Here is a 17,544-nt window from a genome sequence, read left to right as displayed (position 1 = left end):
TGAAGATATTAAAATAATTCTAATTTAGTTCTAGATGGCTGCAGGTCATCAATGGCGTCTGTTCTTTCGCACAAGTCCGGAAGGACAGATACCATATCCACATAAGTATGCTTTCATTGGGATGTTGATAGGCTTTACGGTATTAACATCCCCGTGAAAAAATTGAAGAAGACAAAAAAAGTTAACTGTCATATTTGTGGGCTGCCGTTACATAGGAAAGCTGAAACTCCCCATAGAGCTCATTGCCATTTTATGGGGACGTTCTGCGGTGCCTCTATAAATGCATGCAGTTTGAAGTACCAATTACCACAACACATTCTCTCTTCTTTCACAATTTAAGCGGGTATGATGCTCACTTTCTACTTGAGTAGTTGGCTAATTTGGGTATGAAGAAAGATTAAGTCAGTGGGCTGCCTGAGAATTAATGACGCCAAAAATTAAGCTCCGCTTCCTTGAGTCTGTACATTTCGTGGAGGCTTCACTCCAGAAACTTGTTGGCACTAAACTTGTTGGCACTCTACCGAGGATGATATGCACATCACTCTACCTGCATACTCTGATGAGGAAAAGTTTCAACTTATAATTAGGAAAAGAGTTTTCCCTTATGAGTATAAAATAAGGCGAAACTTTACAAAACCAGACCACCCAATATATCTGCATTTACCAGAGCTCTCACAGGCGACACAGTAACTAGTGCAGACTATGAGCATGCCATTAATGTCTGGTGGGAATTCAACGTTCCCAGTTTGGATGAATATGTAAGACTAAACATGGACACCAATGTGCACTTGCTTGCACGTGTTTTTAAAAAGATCCAGAGTGTATGCATGGCCACCTACTCTCTGAACCCCACCATTTATTACATGGCACTTGGGTTGTCCTGGGATGCAAGGCAGAAGAAAACGAGGCACAGCATTGAATATTTGACTGATGCTGGTATGCCTCTTTTCTTTGAGCACAGTACCTGTGGAGGACTGGGAAACTGTAACTCTGCAATAGCTGTAATCAGTACTGCAATGTAATGTAGAAATTTTCATCCACAACTGTTAGCGATGTAGGAATAATCAGTCAATACTGCAATGTAAAGTAAAAAAATTCTTCAACCAGTACTACTATTTGTAAAACCAAGAAATCTAAATGTGTGTCAAAATGTTTCAAACAGTAACAAGAACTGTGAATATTAAAGTAGTATTACTTTGTGTATTGTAAAAACAAAAAGATTTGTGAACGTAAAGTAATATTAGTACTGTGAATATTTGCGTCCAAAGAAAAGAAGTTGTAATTCATTACAATACGTCTTTCTTGTTATTTCACAAATCCTTACCCTCAAAAATGTATATAAAGGCTGTGTAAGACACACAAGGCATTAGTTTGAAGCATAAGGGACGTGCTGTTTAAGTTGAAAGAAAACAAAATATATCTAATGATTGTATGGGATTTCGTCTATCGTGCTGCAAATATAGATTTTTGGAACCAGATGACGCGTGATCGTGCACGCATGTCTGAGATTATGTCACCTGTGCTTCAGCGAAGCCACAGACATAGGACCTGGACAAAGCGACGTACAATCTAAGTGGGAGCTAGGTAAAAAGAAAGGAAAACACGGAATATGAAGTAAAAAGAAAATTTATTTTCATTAATCCAACTTTAAAAAAAAATTACGTTTTCATAAGCAGACGCAACACCATTTTCACACATCTCGTTCCTCTTGAGCTGTAGGAGCACAGAGCACCCATAGAATTTCAGGTCTTGAGTAGCTGCAAACCTTAAAATTCGATGCAGCCTTGTGATTTCCTCCTCGTCTTTGATGTAGATGATGGTATCAGGATGATCGAATACTAGAAGCGATGTCACGATATCTTTATAAGATATACCAGGATCATTCCAGTGCTAAGTCTACGGAAGAACACACTCCTCTGTATTTTAGCACAATTCACATCCTTGAAAGGCCTGAACGATGCAATGCTTGCTGAGAAAGTCTCTATTATACCAGCATCTCCTGTGTATGCTGTGAATGCAACATCTGTAATTATGAATTGTCTGCACTCACCAGCGTAGAAACCTTGACTGTCAGCAACGTTGTCTACACTCCAAGCTGCCATTGTGAAATTCTCTGGGTATGATACGGCACTTGATTATTTATACAACACCCTCCACAATACCAGTAGGTGATGTGATATTTACTGCATTACGCGCAAGCTTGGATCCCACTGTATGGCTACTATTCATTTTCTTAAATGATCCATGCAAATATATGAAACTCTCGCATGAAAGAGTTAAAGCGTCTTGGTGCTGGATGACAATTCCAAATTATCGTTCTCGTTAAATGTTGTTGAGAAATAAGGTTTATGCTAGAAGTGTTCTTGGCGTATGATTCGCTCATCATATTTCAGTAGGCCAGATGTATTGAGCGACTTCACTGTGAGGTTTCAAGCCTACTGGTTTAAGAAAGTCGTAGTTTGCACGTGTTATCACCTTGCAGTTCTTTTGCGAAGTGCTGTGCTGTGTGCGCTGGTTTTAGACTTTACTCCCATCCTGCCTTAGATATAGTCACACAATGATTTCCTTACCACGAATGTCAACATGTTGCTTAGTCTGGCCCACAATACGCAGATCCGGGTAGTACAGTACCTGAACTGTAGCTGATAGGTATATAGCACTGGTAGGAGTCTCAACAATCTTGTACAATGTTCCAATTGATGGGAATAATCCTTGAATTGAATGAATTAATCTATCGTTGAGATATGAGTTCGTTACATTGTTACACTCAACACGGATTGCACTGAAAGGACAATATCCACTATGTGATGATATTCGTAAAACTTACTGGGATCTGAACTAAAAACCTGTCCCTTTGTGAAACCCAGCAGTGGGGCTATTCAACCTTTCTGCTTTAAATCAATCGATGCATTGACCATCCTTATTTCAGATTTAAGTGTACTGATATTTGCTCGGAGCTCAATCCCTTTTCCTGATTGTTTTAAAACTTCGTTTAAATCGTCAAAATCGTGTGTACCAGGTTCAATTTTCGCAAATTCGTTTTTAGCATTAATTTGCAGTTGCAGTTTATTGTTAGCCTCTGTGATATTCGGGATGGTGTTGTATGTCTCCTGTCTAGTCAGCCCGATACTCCAATCTCTAATGTTTAAAACTCATGTAATACAGAGTATATGACATTGCACCTAAACATCAACTGGTGAATGGATGCTGTATGCCCGTCCTCATATATCATTCGTAAACGTCAGGAGGAACTTGATGCATAGATGACGACACAGGAATGTATTAAACACTTGGTAGCGTCGAAAATTATTGAGCAAATGTTTTCTGCCGGTGAAATAAAGTAATTCTTCTGGAGGCTCCAGGTCGCCGAATGAATCGAAATAGTAGACATTATTTTTCCTTTTTCAAGATATGCTACCCAGGTCCTCCTGCAACATTTAGAGTCACACTTCTACATTATCTTGATTTCCACATAGTCTTTCGTAAAATATTGCACATAAACACACCCCGGAATCTCGGAATGTTGAAATTCTTCTTAACAAACTTAAGCACATCTGTATTTGTAATCTCCTGACTGGCACGACTGATAGGATTTTTTTTATTTATCGAGAGACCTAGTCCTTTCTTGAATGGTGTCAGGTATATTCCTTTTCTGATGACTGCGGTTACGTCTTCGTGCCTGCTCCAATTACTCCTGGGAGTTTTGTGCGGTCTTGACTGTTGTGGCAATAGCCGCCGCGCCCGCAGCGTGTGAACCCAACGCCGAGAGACCGGCTAGGGCAGGAATGAGGAAGGGAATAATTCCACCTGATGTCTTAGGTATTGGTAGAGCCTTGGGTGATTTAATGGATCTTCTTTTTCTCACTCCTTTCAGTTGCAGGGTGCTTTTAAATGCATACATCGCTGTCAGGATGCAGTTCTTCAAGCACCCTTTGGTTGTCTTTTTCTTCTTTAGCGCCCAACATGTAGCGCACATAACTTGGCTCAACTTTTTCAAGCCCAAACCCAACTTAGCTTTACCATGGACAATTTTTTCAACTGCAAATGCTGCAATGCGTTGACCTATACCAGTATCCCTTATCGCACGTATTGCCTTAGTTTTAACAGCTAAAATTCGATCTGCTGTGTGAGACGATCTTTATTTGCTGCATATGCGATGTCGTGTTCCAAACACGCTTCGTCGAGCAGATTTATCCACTTGTCACTGTCTGTCATCCTTTTATGAAGTTTTGTTTCAGGTCCACAGAAGTTACATCCAACAATGTAGTTTGTCGACAAAATCACCTCCTGCTCTAATGCGTCTCCTATAACGCATGTTATGTGTTGTGGTTGGCAGGAGAGCCAACACCATGTTAGTAGAGGAGGCCGAAAGACACGCGTTTTAGCTCACACAGGCTGGCGTGAGGTCTGGAACAGGACAAGGAAATTAGAATTTATAAAAACGGACGTAGCTGGTGGAATACGTAACTTTAATCCATTAATGACGAACGTCGCTCTTGACGGTACATGATACACAATATCAATAGTAACTGAATATAGCGCCTTGCTAGGTCGTAGCAAATGACGTAGCGGAAGGCTATGCTAAACTATTGTCTCCTCAAATGAGAGCGTATTTTTTCAGTGAATCATCGCTAGCAAAGTCGGTTATACAACTGGGGCGAGTGCTAGGAAGTCTCTCCAGACCTGTCGTGTGGCGGTGCTCGGTCTGAAATCACTGATAGTGGCGACACGCGGGTCCGACGTATACTACCAGACCGCGGCCTATTTAAAGGCTAGCACCTAGCAAGTGTGGTGTCTGGCGGTGACACCACATTCCTCTCCCGCAAATCGGCGTACGGTTGTGGCATAAGGCTTCCGCCCGCCATGGGGAGGACCCGATGTTGACGTATGTGACGAGGTGGAGAGCCTAACAACAGGCGAGGCTGTGCCACCCGCACCCTGCCATTAGGACCGCGGGGAGCTAGGAAACGCCTGAAAAACTACTCCTGCAACATGCGGTGCATGCGTCCGTAGAGAGACAGGAGGGGCCGAACGGTCGACCTCCATCGGGCTGGGGCACCCGACGGGCGAAGACGACATATGGTCCGGAGCGGGCACGAGTTCCATGTCGGAGGACAACTGGTCAAGGGAAGCGATCGGCGGCGCGTGACCCAAGGAGGCGCCCGGCGGTTGCAGCGACGCGTCCACTGCGGGCGACGCCGGCGGGAGAACAGGCGGCGGCGGCGGCGGTGGCGGTGGCGGCGGCGCGTCGCCATGGGGCAAAATGAAAGGCAGCGTCGGTAACACCTGGGGCTGAGGCGAGCCAGTAGATGGGTGCCCGGGGCGCTGACCGGACGGCACCGTCGCTGAAAGTAAACGGCGAGCGGCTGATCCCGTGCGACGACAGAGGCGCAGCTGATTGAGATGCCGACGCACCTCACCAGAAGCCCCCAAAACCAGATACATAGCGCTGCCGAGGCAGCGAAGAATGCACCCTTCGAGCCAACGCCGTGAACCTCGATAGTGGCGATAGTAGACAACGTCTCCTGGAGCAAAAGCAGGTGTCTGCCGCTGCACAGGAACCTGATGTGGCGGATGTAGCAAAGACATCAACTCAGCCGGCGAGCGACCATCTCGAGGCTGAGAGCGATACCAGGACAAAAAGAGCAATAATGCGTCCTCCCGAGAATGCGACTCTTTCAACTTCAACATCTGTGACTTGAAGGTCCTGACCAATCGTTCAACGGCACCGTTTGACTGTGGCGAAAACGGCACGGACTTCAGATGTTGAATACAATTGGCCTTGCAGAATGACTGAAGTTCTGCGGACATGAATTTTGGGCCATTGTCGGAAACAACAGTCTGTGGAAGACCTTCAATGCAAAAGATAGCGGATAACGCTTGGATGGTGGCAGATGACGTCGTGGAAGACATCCGACAACAAAAGGAAAATTCCTGAATGAATCTACCACAACCAACCATCGAGCATTCCAGAATGGACCAGCAAAATCGACGTGTAAGCGTTGCCAAGGGGAAGTGGCTTTTGGCCATGCAAAGAATTTCCGCGTTGGTGCTGATTGTTGTTCGGCACACACCATGCAAGAAGAGCACATATTCGTAATCCGGCGCCGATTCCGAACCAAGTACAGTGCTGACGAGCAAGTTGTTTCGTTCTCACTATACCCCAATGTCCTTGGTGGAGCAGCTGTAACACAGAGGACTGTAACGAACGTTGTACCACGACCCTGGACTGATCATTATCAGAACGCAACAGCAAAACACCACGTCGTACATAAAGTCTCTCCTTGTGAGCAAAAAATCGGCGAACCAACGGGTCTCCGATCCGTGACTTTGACAAGGGCCATTGCGTAGCAACAAAACGCAGAACGGGAGCAAGGACAGGGTCGGCAGCTGTGGCTGTAGCTACGCGACGAAAATCAATCGGAAACGATTCGACCACATCATCGGTTTCCGCATCAATGAACATGCAAGCAAGTTCGGAGAAATCGAATGCCCTATCCTCAGCAACAGGCAAGCGGGACAACGCATCGGCGTTTCCGTGCTTAGCAGTGGACCGTTGCAGTGCCGCCGTTGGATAAGTAGCTGCAGCAGCAAGTCGTATACCCCTAGCTTACTTATTTGTTACATAGTTTAATTCTTAATTTATTTGCGTGTTTTTGGGTACTTGCATTGTTTAATTCATATATTTCGGGCGTATTATAGTATTTGAGAGTTGTAGCATCGCGCTTTAGTGTTTACTTGGTAGATTCTTACTTAAATTGCGTGTGAGTTTCATATAGGAGGTGTAATTTCGAGTTTTAGTTACTGTAATCGTAAATTCACGCAGATTGTAGCGCAGTCGTTAGGCATTTGTACAGGTTAGTTGATACATTCTTTGTGTGTTTCGCTTGCGATTGCTGTGTTCGGATGTGGGCTGAGTTGGCACCCCTTCGCTCACAGCTGCAAGCGGCGCTGACTTCGGTCGCGCAGCTTGAGCCTGTTGCGAATGGGCACCACTGTGGGGAGCCGGACTTGGGTATCACGGGGATGTCAACCTCGTCCCGTCTGTCCCCAGATCGGTCTACCGCTGTGATTGCCCCGGTTGCTGCCCGCAGTGGGGCTGAGCCCTCGCCTGTGGTTGATTGGGAGGTCGTTCCAAGGCGTGGCAGGCAGCGAAAGACGTCCGCGGAGGCTGATCAGAAAGCCTCCCCAGTGCGTCTGACAAACAGGTTTCAGGCACTGTCTCTGGCTGAGCCAGATGCAGCTACCTGCCCTGTTTCAGAGGATCATTCTCAGCCTTCAAGGTCCGGGCAATCGCAGAGGGTGGGCTTATTGGTAGTTGGTGCTTGGATCAAGAAACAGTCGGAATTATAGTTGTAAATTGTTGTAGTTGTGCTGGAAAAGTCCCTGAGCTTCAAGCGCTAATAGAAAGCACAGAAGCTGATATCGTTATAGGTACAGAAAGCTGGCTAAAGCCTGAAATAAGTTCTGCAGAAATTTTTACGAAGTCTCAGACGGTGTTCAGGAAAGATAGATTAGGCAGAATTGGTGGTGGAGTGTTTGTGTCTGTCTGTAGTGGTTCATCTTGTAGTGAAGTCGAAGTAGATACTCCGTGCGAATTGGTATAGGTGGGGGTTTATACTTAACAGCCGAACTAAGTTAATAATTGGCTCCTTCTACCGCCCCCCAGACTCCGATGATACAGTTGCGGAACAGTTCAGAGAAAGTTTGAGTCTCGTAACAAATAAATACCCCACTCATACGGTTATAGTTGGTGGGTACTTCAACCTTCCCTCGATATGTTGGCAAAAATACTTGTTCAAAACCGGTGGTAGGCAGAAAACATCTTCCGAGATTGTCCTAAATGCTTTATCCGAAAATTATTTCGAGCAGTTAGTCCACAAACCCACGCGAATTGTAAATGGTTGCGAAAACACACTTGACCTCTTAGCCACAAACAATCCAGAGCTGAAAGAGAGCATCATGACTGATACAGGCATTAGTGATCACAAGGTCGTTGTAGCTAGGTTCAATACCGTTTCTTCCAAATCCATCAGAAACAAACGCAAAATAATTTTATTTACAAAAGCGGATAAATTGTCACTAGAAGCCTTCCTAAAAGACAATATCCATTCCTTCCGAACTGACTATGCCAACGTAGACGAGATGTGGCTCAAATTCAAAGATATAGTAGCAACAGCAATTGAGAGATTCATACCTCATAAATTGCTAATAGGTGGAACGGATCCCCCGTGGTACACAAAACAGGTCCGAACGCTGTTGCAGAGGCAACGGAAAAAGCATGCGAAGTTCAGAAGAACGCGAATTCCCGAAGATTGGCTAAAATTTACAGACGCACGAAATTTGGCACGGACTTCGATGCGAGATGCCTTTAACAGGTTCCACAACGAAACATTGTCTCGAAATTTGGTAGAAAATCCGAAGAAATTCTGGTCGTATGTAAAGTACACAAGAGGCATGACGCAGTTAATAACTTCGCTGCGCAGTGCCGATGGTACTGTTACCGACGACTGTGCCGCTAAATCGGAGTTATTGAACGCAGTTTTCCGAAATTCCTTCACCAGGGAAGACGAATGGAATATTCCAGAATTTGAAACACGAACATCTGCTAGCATGAGTTTCTTAGAAGTAGATACCTTAATTGTTGCGAAGCAACTCAAATCGCTTGATACGGGCAAGTCTTCAGGTCCAGATTGTATACCGATTATGTTCCTTTCAGATTACGCTGATACAATAGCTTCCTACTTAGCACTCATATACAACCGCTCGCTCACCGATAGATCTGTACCTACAGATTGGAAAATTGCGCAGGTCGCACCAGTGTTTAAGAAGGGTAGTAGGAGTAATCCATCGAACTACAGACCTATATCATTGACGTCCGTTTGCAGTAGGGTTTTGTAGCATATACTGTATTCAAACACTATGAATCACCTCGAAGGGAACCAACTATTGATACGTAATCTGCATGGCTTCAGAAAACATCGCTCTTGTCCAACGCAGCTAGCTCTTTATTCGCACGAAGTAATGGCCGCTATCGACAGGGGATCTCAAGTTGATTCCGTATTTCTAGATATCCGGAAAGCTTTTGACACCATTCCTCAAAAGCGACTTCTAATCATGCTGCAGGCCTATGGGGAATCGTCTCAGTTGTGCGACTGGATTCATGATTTCCTGTCAGGAAGGTCGCAGTTCGTAGTAATAGACGGCAAATCATCGAGTAAAACTGAAGTGATATCAGGTGTTCCCCAGGGAAGCGTCCTGGGACCTCTGCTGTTCCTGATCAATATAAATGACCTGGGTGACAATCTGAGCAGTTCTCTTAGGTTGTTCGCAGATGATGCTGTAATTTACCGTCTAGTAAGGTCATCCGAAGACCAGTATCAGTTGCAAAGCGATTTAAAAAAGATTGCTGTATGGTGTGTCAGTTGGCAGTTGACGCTAAATAACGAAAAGTGTGAGATGATCCACATGAGTTCCAAAAGAAATCCGTTGGAATTCGATTACTCGATAAATAGTACAATTTTCAAGGCTGTCAATTCAACTAAGTACCTGGGTGTAAAAATTACGAACAACTTCAGTTGGAAAGACCACATAGATAATATTGTGGGAACGCGAGCCAAAGGTTGCGTTTCATTGGCAGGACACTTAGAAGATACAACAAGTCCACTACAGAGACAGCTTACACTACACTCGTTCGTCCTCTGTTAGAATATTGCTGCGCGGTGTGGGATCCTTACCAGGTGGGATTGACGGAGGACATCGAAAGGCTGCAAAAAAGGTCAGCTCGTTTTGTATTATCACGTAATAGCGGAGAGAGTGTGGCAGATATGATACGGGAGTTGGGGTGGAAGTCATTAAATCAAAGACGTTTTTCGTCGCGGCGAGATCTGTTTACGAAATTTCAGTCACCAACTTTCTCTTCCGAATGCGAAAATATTTTGTTGAGCCCAACCTACATAGGTAGGAATGATCATCAATATAAAATAAGAGAAATCAGAGCTCGAACACAAAGGTTTACATGTTTGTTCTTCCCGCGCGCTGTTAGGGAGTGGAATGGTAGGGAGATAGTATGATTGTCGTTCGATGAACCCTCTGCCAAGCACTTAAATGTGAATTGCAGAGTAATCATGTAGATGTAGATGTAGATGTAGATGGATCCCCTATCTCTTCTATATCGACTCCTTTCTCTTCCTCTGTCACATCAGATGAAACTTGCGCTTAATACAAGCCTTCAGTTTAATCTTTCCACCTATTCGCACCCTCCTCTGCATTTAGTAGCGGAATTCCAGTTGCACTCTTAATGTTACCATTCTTGGTTTTAATTTCACCGAAGGTTGTTTTGACTTTGCTATATGCTAAGTAAGTCGTTCCAACAATCATTACTTTTTCGGTTTCTTGTCATTGTTCATGGAGCCGTTTCGTCTTAGCTTCCACGCGCTTCCTATTTATTTCATTTCTGAATGACTTGTATTTCTGTATTCCTGAATTTCCCTGAACATTTTTTTATTTCCTTCCTTCATCGATCAACTGAAGCATTACCCATGGTTTCTTCGCATGTACCTTCTTTGTACATATGTTTTCCTTTTCAACTTCCGTGACTGCCCCTTTTAAAGATGTCCATTCCTCTTCAACTGTACTGCCTGTTGCCTTACTGCTATATCTGTAGACTTAGTTAACTTCAAGCGTATCTCGTCTTTCCTTAGTACTTCCGTATCCCACTATTTTGCGTATTGATTCTTCCTAACTAATTTCTTAAACTTCAGCCTACTCTTCACGAATACTACATTGTCATCTGATTCTATTTCGTTTCTAGGATTTCGGAATCTCTGTCTGACCATGATGTAATCTAACTGAAATCTTCCAGTTTCACCTGGCCTTTTCCAAGTATACCTCCTACTCTTGTGAGTCTTCAACAGAGTATTCGCTATGACTAGCTGAAATTAATTACAGAATTCAGTTATTTTTTCTCCTCTCTCACCCCATGTCTCAAGCCCATATTCTCATTTAACCTTTTCTTCTACTCCTTCCTCTAAAACCGCATTCCAGTCCCCCATGCCTATTCAATTTTCATCTCCCTTTACGTACTGTATTACACTTTCATTATCCTCAGACACTTTCTCTATCTCTTCATCTGCAGCTTGAGACGTTGACAGGTTTACCTGAACTTTTGATGTCAGTGGTTTGCTGTCGTTTCTGATAAGGATAACCCAATCACTGAACTGTTACAGTTACACACTCTCTGCCATACCTTCCTATTCATAACAAATCCTACTTCCTTTATATAATTTTCTGCTGCTGTTGATATTACCCTATACTTATCTGAGCAGAAATCCCTGACTTCTTTCCATTTCATCTCACTGACCCCAACTATATCTAGTTTGGGGCTTTGAATTTCCGTATTCAGATTTTCTAGTTTCCCTACCACGTTCAGCTTCTGACAATCCAGGCCCCTTCTTGCAGCACATTATCCTTCCTTTGACTATGCAAACTTTTTCTCATGGTCACTTCCCCCTTGGCAATTTCCTCCTGGAGATCTGAATGGTGGGCTATTCCTGCCAATGGGGAGATCATCATAACACTTTTCCAGTTACAGGCCACATGTCCTGTGCTTACACGTTATGTATCGTTAATGCAGTGGTTTCCATTGCCATTATTACTGACTCTTTCTCCTTTCGTGGCAGTTTCCCACCCCAAGGACAAGAGAGTGCACTAAACCTCTGATCACTCTTCTGCCCTCATTGACAAGGCCATTGGCAGAATGAGGGCGACTTCTTACGCCGGAAGTCTTCGGCCGCCAGTGCTGATTATTAATCAAAATTTAAGCAGTAGCGGATTTCCAGTCCGGGACCGTGGACCTTTTGATTAGTAATCAAAGACGCAACCTTTGTAAACTGCACTTAAACACTTTTAGTTGCATTCTAGATGTCTTTCACAATATGCCAGTCTCTTTCTGCGGATGCTCCTATACCATTACGTAAAGTCTTCGAACCACTGGTAGTTAAATTACACCCTGAAGTGAACAGCATCGTTGCACAGGAGGTAATTAGTATCTTCTCAACCACTATATCCTTACTTTGCCCCTGCAGTATCACTGGAATATTTTGCGATGCTGCATATGATGGGGTCCAATACCGCCCTGTGTCATGCTGTGTAGGACCTCCAGTGCCCTTCGGTGAGCGAAGGACTGGCTGGGTGTCTTCAACAGTCAATAATAGCTCATTGTACTGCTCCAACAACCTGACCAGGTGTGCGACAGAATCCCAGGTTGCTGCTGCTGATACAGATCCCAACAGGCCAGATGGTGCTATCGCTGCAGGTCCCGACAGATTGGGACTCCTCGCTGCTGCAGGTCCCAGCAGGCTGGAGAACACTACGCCCACTGGTGAGCAAAGAAGTAAAACCGTTACAAGCGATAGTAGCACCATAAAGACATCATCGTTCTCTCAACGACAGTAAACACAGACGTTAAGTTAGGGGTACTGACTCTTGTGCAGCTTCTTCCTTTTCTTCGGCTGCTGCGGCTGGGCAGCGCTGGACGGTCTTGCCTAGCGCTTCATGCTGATTGATTGACTTCAACTGAGGCTGCAGTGCTCCTGGGCCCACCTTATATCCCGGATGTGATCGGGTGCTGCATTCCTATTATTTACTTCCAATTTCGAATGGTTGTGGTGGCATAAGTGTGAACTAGATCAGTTGCTTGGTCCTCTGGATTGGAAGCAGATGTCTCTTGTGAGATGGAAAACTGAGTGTGCATTTCAAAAATGGTAAACAGTTATAACAACAGCATTTGACCACATGACTTGCTGATTGCTTCTTCATACCTTTCTGTTTCTTAGCCATTATCTGCTGAACAGTGTTCCTCTTCTTCTTCAGGCACACATACAATATAACTCCTTTCGATTCTGTATGGGATGCTACAGTCGCAATCCTCAGCTGTATGCTGACAGGTAACATGGGTGCTAAACTCCACTCAGTCAGACAGCTGCACCTCTTCAACTGAATAAACTCCGCACAGCACCAAGGATGGTGAGTGAGTGTGGTGGGATGAGAGAATTGGTTAGTGGAGGAGGAGGTGGACTGGGATGAGCAGTTGATGCTCTTCAATGGTATATGTTACATACATGTATATGATTCCACTGAAGCGAATTAGCAACAACTGCCCACCTCTTCCATTTTGGAAGAGAGAATGCTGCATGAGGAATATCTCTGCAGTTTGTGCATGCACATGACCCTGTATCGGCTAGAACATGCATCTTAGCTCCATGCATCTGCAAGGCAACAATATTCTGAATTTAATTTCTCTGCTTTCTTTCTTCTTCCACCCTTACGTAGTAAACTGTGGCTACAGTCCTCCGTCAAATACGTGCATGTAATACAGCTATTGAAAGCCGCTCTATGCACCACTGTGATGCTTCCACGACAGCTCAGCATAGGCTGAACCTCTCCCAGAAATTCTGGGCACGAGGGAGGAGCTAAAAAATCCCGCCAAAATGTGAATTTGTCGCCTGTTTCTGGGTAGTGATGGGGGTGTGGTGCCGGGGACAAAGAAATCACACTATGTTTGACATTCGCGCCATTTTTTTGAATTTCCCACCAAAATTAGAAATTCCCATCAATACGGCAGTTTTAACAGGGGGAGGGGAGGGAGGGAGGAGTGGGGCGGGGACTTACGCGCAGGCTGTGGAAAACCAATGATGTCATGTGGGCGTGGGGGTAATTAATTGATCAATTTAATTAATTTCCGTAATTAATTTGATATCAAAGTGTACCCGAAACTCTCTTATCCCACCACTTCTGATGTAATCGTGCAACCGAAATTTAGCGGAGTCTTTTTTATTGCTCATGTGGATGACTTCAGACTTCTCGTGATTTAGAGTCAGTTACCATTCGTTGTCTAAATCGTTTTCCAATTCGTTTTGATCGTCTAATGACAGCATCATATGCAAACAATCTAAGAGGGCTGCTCAGATTGTCTCCTAAATCATTTACGTATATCAAGAAGAACAGAAAGCCTATAGCACTTCCTTTGGGAACACCATATATTACTCCTGTTTTCTGAAATAAAGCGTTTTTTAAAGTAAAAACTCTTAATGTCTAGACCGTAATTTTCCTATCACAATTAAAATTCGATAACTAGTTTCGGTTGCTATCTGAAACTATCTTCAGATCGTTCAAAAAATGAAAAGGCGGTGAATAAGCGTTAGAAAGCATCGTTAGCTGTAGTAATGCAACAATATGCATTCGCAAGCACCAAAACAATAACAGTACGTAGTTGGAAATGTCAACGCGAGCAAACCAGGTTGGAGACGGTACTTTTGCAGGTTGACGGTCGTATCGGAAACCGTCTAGTTGCATGAATAGAAGTTGGATGAAAAACTCATGACATGCAATAATATATCATGTATTATCGGTGGACAATATATGCAACGATTCCAACAACTGAACAGCTGACAGCTCCAAATCTTATTCAACGCCTTTTCATATTTTGAACGATCTGAAGATGGTTACAGATAGCAACCGAAACTAGTAATCGAACTTTAATTGTGATAGGAAAATTGCGATCTAGCCATTAAAGGTTTTTACTTTTAAAAACCCTTTTTTATTTACTAAATCACACTGAGACCGCCGCCTCCCTCCTGACAGTGTCAGACTTCACTTATGTTCCAGTCGATGACTTTCGACAGTTATTATGATCTGTGACTTTTCTGACAGGGAATGAAGGATCCAGTCACAAAACTGAGACGATACTCCATAGGCACGCGCTTTAACTACAAGTCGCTTGTTAGGAACGGTGTCAAAAGCCTTCTGGAACTCTAAAAATATGGTATCAATTTGATGTTCCCTGTCGATAGCACTCTCTACTTCATGAGAATAAAGAGCTAGTTGTGCTTCACAAGAACTATATTTTTTGAATCCATGTTGGCCAATTGTCAATAAATCGTTTTGTTCGAGGTAATTTATAAGGTTCTAGCACAGTATATGTTCCAAACTCCTACTGCAAATCGCCATTAGTGATACTGGTCTGTAATTCAACGTATTAGTCGTATTTCCTTTCTTGGATATTTGTGGGACCTTAAACCATTGGGAAAAACTACGGAAACGCAAAATTTGTGTGGTTGCAGAGAGATCTGAAATCTGCTCCTTCCGTTCATGAAATCGACTGCGCCACCTCGCTAGGTTTTAGTTGCAACTGTTGCGTGCTACCCATTTCTACGAGTAATTTGCTTGATAATATCATTTTTTCTCACCCACACTTGTAGAAAATAACAGCTGATGGACTCAGTTGATCAGGTAACGCAACGCTACCATATTGTGATCTGGCTGAAAAACGGAGTTGTGAATATCAGTAGGGTAGCAGTTGATTCCTGGGAGTATCTGAATGCATACATAATAATAACTCTGATGTCTATGAAACTAATGTTACACTTAGCGTCATACTCATGTGTTACATGTTTTAGTGGTACCTGTTGAAGAATATGCTAAATTTGGTGATATTATCTTCGTGCCATTTACTAAAAGTATTGTGTCTTAAACAAACTGGCTATGTATCTGAGGAATGAATGGCTCACAGTGTGGTAACTGCCTGGTGTTGTAGCAGCAGTTCTTGTTGTATCAGCAGGTAGTTCCAATGTAGCTACTATAGCCCAGGTCTAGCTTGGTCCGCTCCCACGGCCACTTGCAAAAGCGACTGCAGTGTCGTACTTTCATTCAGTAGCTCTAAACAATAATGGTGGCGATAAATCTCGAAGAATAGGAAGGAATGTTAGGGTTTACCGCCCAGTTAATGACGTGGTCACTAGAAACGAAACAAAAGCTCGGAATGGAAATGTATGGGGAATAGGGCAGCAGAGCACTTTCAAACAAATCATCTCGGAATTAATTTTGAGCGATTTAATACTAGCACAGAACACCCAAGCCACCGTGGGCCGAACGGGTACCTCATCCGCTGTCCTCCGGAGTACAAGTCCAGTGACTTACCTCTGTGCTGCCTCCCTCGGTTTCGTCTTTGGGAATACCTATCGAATCGCCCACAATGTAAACATTAATGTCGCAGGGAATATTTTTACTCACAAATGATGCTAGAAGCGCCGTCGGCACACAGTCGTCTTTCCCGACTTCGGAATAGGATGTGAAAAATTTTGGAGCCACATTTGTCCATGAGATTTATGTAATGTTTATCAGATAACACAGGTTCATTATCTTACATGAAATCCTTAGACAAAATTTGGAAGAAATTTAATAATAACTGAAGAGATGAGCGTTGCTGGCGTTGGCAAACAGCATAACAAAATAATTTTTGGATTGCAACTTCGGAAACTTTGCTACGTGTGTTCTTGTAAATCGGTACACATTTAACATTGCTTGAATGCTACGCAGTATACAGCAGCTGAAGTACATACATAGGTGTCGCAAGTAACATAAAAATCGACATCTGCTGTTTAAATTCTCCACAAAGGAGAGAAAAATAGGGTCCCGGGATACTAGAAATTGTCTGGAGGAGTTAACGCAGTGAGCGCAGGTGTTCGAGAGGTTTCATCGCTGAGTATGAAAGTAATTATTGCGGGAGTAACAAAAAGAGGAGGAAGTTGGAGAGGCGAGGGGAGGGACCTTCTGCTCACTGCAGTGAACAATCGGCGGGGCGTTCGGGCTGCGAGAGCACGGCCACGATCGTGACCTGTGGCGGCGGCGGCCCACCTCCGATGACGTCACCCGGAGTTTCCAAGACTTCCTCTCGGAAGAGATGCGGCTCTCGATACCCAGGCGGTGAAGACAGATTCACGAAATTGACGCACGGAGACGGCAGACATTACCTCAACTGTATGATAGAAGTTCTAGAACGTGCATTAATGGTTTAGCGTCTTTATAGGAAATGAGTACGTCATGCTTCGAGTTGACACGTTGTTCAAAGATAACGAAAAGCTGTGGATTATCCCCTCTCAGTTGTAATTTGTACTATCATCAGAAGGTACTATTAGGACCCAATTATGAGATAAAAGTGCCACAGATGCCAGAAAGAGCCATTTCATGGCTTTATCATTGTTCTGAAAGAAAGGAAACGTTCGCTCTAAGGAACTACTAATTTCACAAAGGACAACTAGACAGTAGTTTTATCTGCACGACAAAATTCGACGATGTATGCAGAAAAAATCGTTAACAGAGCTCACAGTTACCTCTGTATCTGAGGTTTCATAACAAAATATTTTGCGTGGAGAAGGAAGGTGTTATGCAATGGAAACGAAGTTGCTGAGAAATAGTTTACTATAATTCGCAATATTTATTGACATATGCATAGCAAATTTAAGAGAAGGCTAGGGAAGAGATATTCTTAGTGTAGAGCACATCACTGCTAGACTTCATGTGAGGTACTTCAAGTATTCTTTATTATTTATTTCATTGCTTCCTTTGGATCTACTCTCTCTAGTTGGGTATAATAGGTCAAGTGTTTAACACTTTTTGAAGTTGTTACATGTTTTCATCGTGAAAAATTTGTATCTCAGTATAGTAGGCTTGAAGTAAACTTAATGTGGTAGACAGACAAAATTA

Source organism: Schistocerca gregaria, chromosome 2, assembly GCF_023897955.1.
Source record: "Schistocerca gregaria isolate iqSchGreg1 chromosome 2, iqSchGreg1.2, whole genome shotgun sequence".
Classification (NCBI taxonomy): domain Eukaryota; kingdom Metazoa; phylum Arthropoda; class Insecta; order Orthoptera; family Acrididae; genus Schistocerca; species Schistocerca gregaria.
The sequence above is the reverse complement of the archived record's forward strand: the minus strand, read 5'-3'. Positions refer to the sequence as shown.